The 5,989-nt window shown below is 35.8% G+C and overlaps 2 non-coding genes across 2 annotated transcripts; both read left to right on the top strand.

Annotated features, from left to right (window-relative positions):
• Positions 1-3,095: 3,095 nt before the first annotated feature.
• LOC119871363 lies at positions 3,096-3,156 on the top strand. The gene has a single exon (XR_005357469.1). It is a non-coding gene; the product is annotated as a small nucleolar RNA SNORD64 (small nucleolar RNA).
• A 2,052-nt stretch (positions 3,157-5,208) lies between these two features.
• LOC119871365 lies at positions 5,209-5,280 on the top strand. Its single transcript, XR_005357470.1, has one exon. It is a non-coding gene; the product is annotated as a small nucleolar RNA SNORD108 (small nucleolar RNA).
• Positions 5,281-5,989: the final 709 nt, after the last annotated feature.

Genomic DNA, 5,989 nt, shown 5'->3' with positions numbered 1-5,989 from the left:
CAGTCAATGTGCCTCAGTAGAATTTTCAGAGAACATTATTTTCAGAAGAAAATTTGGCTTACCATGAAAACTTTGAATACATAGAAATGGCAGGTGTAGCAGTACACACTGCCAATTCCTCATACAGCTTTTTAAAAATCTTCATACATATTCAGAGCTCATTATTTTTTTCCTTTTTTATTAAACATATATGCTGTTGAAAGCAAATAAGGAAACTCATCCTTAGATCCCAGAAGGCACGCACATATGCTGAGTTGGAAGCAAGGATGTGTAAAGGGAAACTACCACCTCTTGGATCAAAATTAAATGCCAGAGTTGGCGGAATCCTTAAGTGATGTCCAGGAAAGAGAGAGGAACTTATATTTATGGAATATATGTTATGAAATGCAGTGAGTATGGGTAAGTGTCTTCACATGGACACCATTGATGTTTGTGGACAATTTATTTTGGTTTTTATGTAGTTGTCTGCAGTGATCAATGAGTATAGAGCCTATCATATAGTAGATGTATAAGAAATGTGTCAGAATTACTAATTTTTTTAAAATGTTGGGGTATGCATTTTTAGATTTATTATAGTTACTTCCATATAGTGGAATGTCTGTGATTAGACTCTGTATCTAATATTCAGCTTCATACTCTTAACACAGAAGGAGTCTGCTTTTCCTAAATAGTAGCCAATCCAAACCATTTGGTGTCTATTTTGACTTGTTTTAATAAGCTAGGTACTTTGTCATTGAAGTTTACACTGTGTTTGTAGGAATACTTTTCAGTTATTTTTGGTCAAAAAGTGGAAATAAGAAAGTTCTGTTTAATTTTACAGGGGTGAGAATATCTCTTGCTTATGTGAGATGAAGGCCCAATAAGAAAGCAGTATTTGAAATCCAGTTCCAAGGATATGTTTGTTCTAGTATGAATGTTGATTAGTGACTTCAGGTGTTAATGCAGCAAGTCCATCTCCACCAAAAGTGAGTAGACGGTGAAGGGAAGCAACTGGGTGTTGGCTAGAGTATATACTTCATTTAACTTTAAAAATGATACATGAAGAAACCTCAAGGGACCTTCCTTATACTAAAAGGGATGTGTCCTTTTATCCTTCATATCCTCTGGTGGCAGGGAGGCAGACTGGAAGAAACAGATCCACTAGTTTCTTCTGCATTCAGTATCACCTCAGTTTGATTCTGGAATCCATGTTGTTAATATAATGGGGGTTTTTTGCCTATAATTTAGGTAGGTCTAATGTGGAATAGAAATGATTAGAAGACTTGACTGGGTTAATTTTCTTTGGTTAACAGTATTAATCTTAAAAGTAGTTGAGATAGCCAAGATTCAATAAAAAGGCTCACAGATCAACCAGATGTTTAATGATATTGAATCATTTGTATTAGATTTATAGTTGATGAGGATAACACAGTGATGTAGAGAGGTTATATATTTGTACACCTGAAATCTTTGGGCTATTTCTGTATTTTTGTATTTAAATTCAATTAGCCAACATATAGCGCATCATTAATTTCAGATGAAGAATTCAGTAATTCTTCAATTGTGTACAAGACCCAGTGCTCATGGCATCATAGAGCCTCCTTAATGCCCATCACCCAATTACAACATCCCCCCCGTCTGCCTCCTGTCCAGCAACCCTTAGTTTGTTTCCTATAATTAAGACTCTCTTCAAAATTTTTCTCCCTATCTGATGACTTCCCATTCAGGTTTCCCTCCCTTCACCTATGATCATCTATGATGTTTCTTATGTTCTACATATTATTGATACATTTTATGATAATTCTTTCTTTGATTCACCTATTTCACTCAGTAAAATACCTTCCAGTTCCATCAACATCAATGTAAATGATAATACCTATTCCCATATTATATAAAATTTATTTTTACCCCTATGTAGATAGGTTCTTTTTTTCTCCTTTTTTAAAAAAGTTTTTATTTAATTTACAGTTGGTTTAACATATAATGTAATATTAGATTCCAGTGACTAATATTGTGATCCTCAAACACCGGACCTTTAAACATCAGATGTGCTGATGTTTCATAATTCCCTTCTCCCCTTATTTGTGCTATTATAGCAGAAATAAAGTTAAAATTACAGTTGCTGAGGCACCTAGGTGTCTCAGTGGTTGAGCATCTACCTTTGGCTCAGGGCCTGATCCCAGGATCAGGCTTCACATAGGGAGCTTGCTTATCCCTCTGCCTAGGTCTCTGCTACTCTGTGTGTCTCTCATTAATTAATAAATGAAACCTTTAAGAAAATGTAGTTCCTGATAGCCATAATTTATTTTCTGTTGGAAAACCTATATTAGAAAAAGTAGTAAGTGCTCTATTCTTTCCCTGATAATGTGGGTTATATTACCATATCACTTAGGTTCTTTGTGTCAGAGATGTTAGACCAACTTCAGAGCCCTCAACACTATGTGTCAGTAGGCTTCTTGTTGGACTTTGTGTTTTACCTATTTGATCTGCCTTAATTTTATTTGACCATGTATGTTGATTCTAATTATTTTGGTAGATATTTTTATTTTTTTAAATTTCCTTAAAGATTTTATTTATTCGTGACACACACACACACACACACACACACACACACACAGAAAAAGAGAGGCAGAGAAACAGGCAGAGGGAGAAGCAGACTCCCTGCAGGGTACCGAACATGGGACTCAATCCCAGGTCTCCAGGATGATGCCCCGGGCGGAAAGTGGTGCTAAACTGCTGAGCCACCCAGGTTGCCCTGGTAGATGTTTTTAATTTAATCTAAATCCTTAAGATATTTGAATATTTTATTTTTCAATTTGTTGGATGATATGCTTGTAGAAGTAGATTATAAGCTATTCTATTTAGTTCTAAAACACCAAAGATCCTAATGTTATTCTGGCACATTGCTAGGGTTTTGTTGTCTTTAATTTTTTCCCATATTTTCACCTTATTTCTGTGTCAGCTGACTGATAGTGCTGCCATTTAACTTACATTGTTACATAAAGATGATCATTAATTTTCCCAAGCTAAAAGACTTCAGGTTAGTCGAGATAAACTATCCAGAAGTATTAAACTCTTTAGAGAGTTGTAGTTGGGAAACTTGATTGAGTTTATAATGATATGATGAGGTGTACTGAGCATGATGAAGTGTAGCTCAATGTAAGTACTCTAAAGTCCAGCCTAAGTGTCAATTCAAGTATTTGGGACATACATATTCTGAGTGTAAGTTCTTAGGTTGTAAATTTCATAAGGTATTTTGAGCAATATTGTGCGGAATAGGGAGAATAGAAGTGTAGATTTTTCCAATGAGACAAAGGGAAGTGGATTCTAATTTACACTACTGCGTTTTCTTTTTTTTTTTTTTTAATAATTTTTTTAAATTTATTTATGATAGGCACACAGTGAGAGAGAGAGGCAGAGACACAGGTAGAGGGAGAAGCAGGCTCCATGCACCGGGAGCCCGATGTGGGATTCGATCCCGGGTCTCCAGGATCACGCCCTGGGGCAAAGAAAGGCACCAAACCACTGCGCCACCCAGGGATCCCCTGCGTTTTCTTTTTGTAGAGTATCTTCTATGTAGCATTTGTGTATCTTTTTCATTATGAATTTCAAGTGATAATTTCAAGAGTAAAGAATTAGTAACTATTATGTTGTATGTGTTTTTAAAAATATTTATTTGACAGAGAGCACAAGCAGGGGGAGCAGCAGAAGGAAAGGGAGAAGCAGAATCCCCACTGAGCAAGGGAGCCTGATGATTCAGGACCCCCAGATCATGACTTGAGCCAAAGCAGTCACTTAACTGACTGAGCCACCCAGGTGACTCATGGTTTTGTTTTTGTTTCTTATATATATAATATATAAATATATTATTATATGAACTATGTAAATATTACTATGTCATTCAGCTCCAGTGCTTATACTTGTTTCCCAAGAGCGTGTCTGGAAACTATGAGGAAGTGCCAATTACCACATGAATAAGAAATTGCTGGTTTGTTGTTGACATTGCTTTGGTCTGAAATGCGAATTTACACCTTAGGCAGAATGCTTAAAGATACATCAGATGGGTTACTCTAATTCCCTTAGGAAGTTACCACTTTCTGTATATTGGTGAGTCCTAGATGGAAATTTAGAAGCTCTGACTCATTTTGATTCAAGGGGATGAAATTGGCAATTTGCATTTAATATGGAGCCCTGGAGAGGAACTTATTTGCTAATAAATACCATGCATTTATTTTGAATCAAGGCTTTAATCTGCTAGTATTCTTCATTATTTATCTTGTATGAGTAATGGAGCTTTTGTTATATATAATTGGCATTCTGTGATTAGGTCCTTGTGATTTGCTTTATTATAGTTATGAGGGTATTGAGTGGTAATTAGATAATTTTGGAAAACTTCATAAAGTACCATAGATAAGTTGAATATACCAGGATTTTATCCTTAGATTCCTTAATTTGATAAGGAAAGATAGGGTATGTATGTTTGTGTGTATGTATGTATGTATGTATAAATAACATGGGTGTTGATACTATGACAAGTAGTAGTTTATAGGAAAAGCTTTTGGGATTCAGAAAAATCACATTTTTTTAAAGGAGCAAGTCTTTTCACAGGTCTTTCCCTTATCAACTCCCTGTTTCTCCCTGCCGGAAATTTTATAATATTTATAACCTCATATTTGTTTGGCTTTTTTCCATGTTCCTGATTCTGCCCAAGTAAGGATATGCTAGATGAATTCAGTTACTATAACTGAATTCGATTAGAAACATACTTTTGAATGAGGGAGAAAGGAAATACTCCTTGCAGTCTGTGGGGGAGTAGTGTTAATTTAAGGTCATTTAATCTTGGATGTTTGGTACAGCCTAAGGTGGTCAGTTAATACAGTGAGAAAGCATGCAGTGGTATTTGCTATCTCAACTCTGTCCAAAAAATGCCATTTTAAAAACTTTAATTAATTAATTTGAGAAAGAACAGGAGCAGGAGGGAGAGGAAGAGAGAATCTGAAGCTTTCTGTATATTGCTACATGCTGAGGGCAGAGCCCAATGCAGGGCTCAATCCCAGGACCATGAGAGTTGTATACTTCATTAACCAGGAGTTGGCCACTTAAACAACTGTGCCACCTAGATGCCCCCACATAACCCATTTCTTGGGGTGCTGCATCTAAAGAAAATCCTCCATAATAGGAATCTCTAGAGAATGATCAGTTTTTGTCCTTTTTTGGAAGGGGGAATTGGCTCTGATGATTAGACTCCTTGTTTATTGAACCTGATGACAACATTCATTCCTACAAAGAGAATGCGGGGTTCAGCCAAGCTAATTTATGATAGGAACTTTGGTGAGAGTTTTTAGAAGGAACAAATTAGCAATAGATGGTAAGAGCATAGGTGTATATGATAAAGGAAGGTGAGAAGGAAAAAAGACAAGGTTTAAGTGATTATAGCATCTGCTTAGTGTTGTAGAAGTGTGATGGAAACTTGTAAATTGAGAGCAGTGTTAGGATTCTTTAAATTGTTAGAAATAGGAAAGCTCCCCTGTTTAAATATTGGACAAGTCAATGTAGGTTAGGAGTCAGAATTACAACCATTTATCGGCTTCTTTGTTGTTAACTTCAATGTATGGGTCTCAGCCAGCTTTGTAATGTTAGACCCTGTGTGTCTCTTTTCTGGAGATGGCTTGGCAGTATTATATCTACTGTTGAAATTACTCTGATCAAGAATATGTGTTGATCAACTCTTTGTTCCTTATACAATTACTGGAAAGGATAGAGTTATATATTTCTAGACAACTTAGATTGCATCAAACTTTCTCAACTTTAGTATACTTTAAGGGTCATCTGGAGGGCTTAGGCAGTTTGGGAGTTTCTGGCTCAGATCTGAGAAGTCAGTAAATGATTGCAGCAGGACATGTAGAAAATGCCTTGGTTTTTATACAGAGAAAAAATTACCAATACACATTTAAATTATGTACTTCAATTGAGGAAGTAAATTTCTTTTGGTAATGAATCGAGTATACAA

Source organism: Canis lupus, chromosome 3 (genome assembly GCF_011100685.1).
Source record: "Canis lupus familiaris isolate Mischka breed German Shepherd chromosome 3, alternate assembly UU_Cfam_GSD_1.0, whole genome shotgun sequence".
Lineage (NCBI taxonomy): Eukaryota > Metazoa > Chordata > Mammalia > Carnivora > Canidae > Canis > Canis lupus.
Note: the sequence above shows the minus strand (reverse complement) of the source record. Positions and strands in the feature narration are given on the sequence as shown.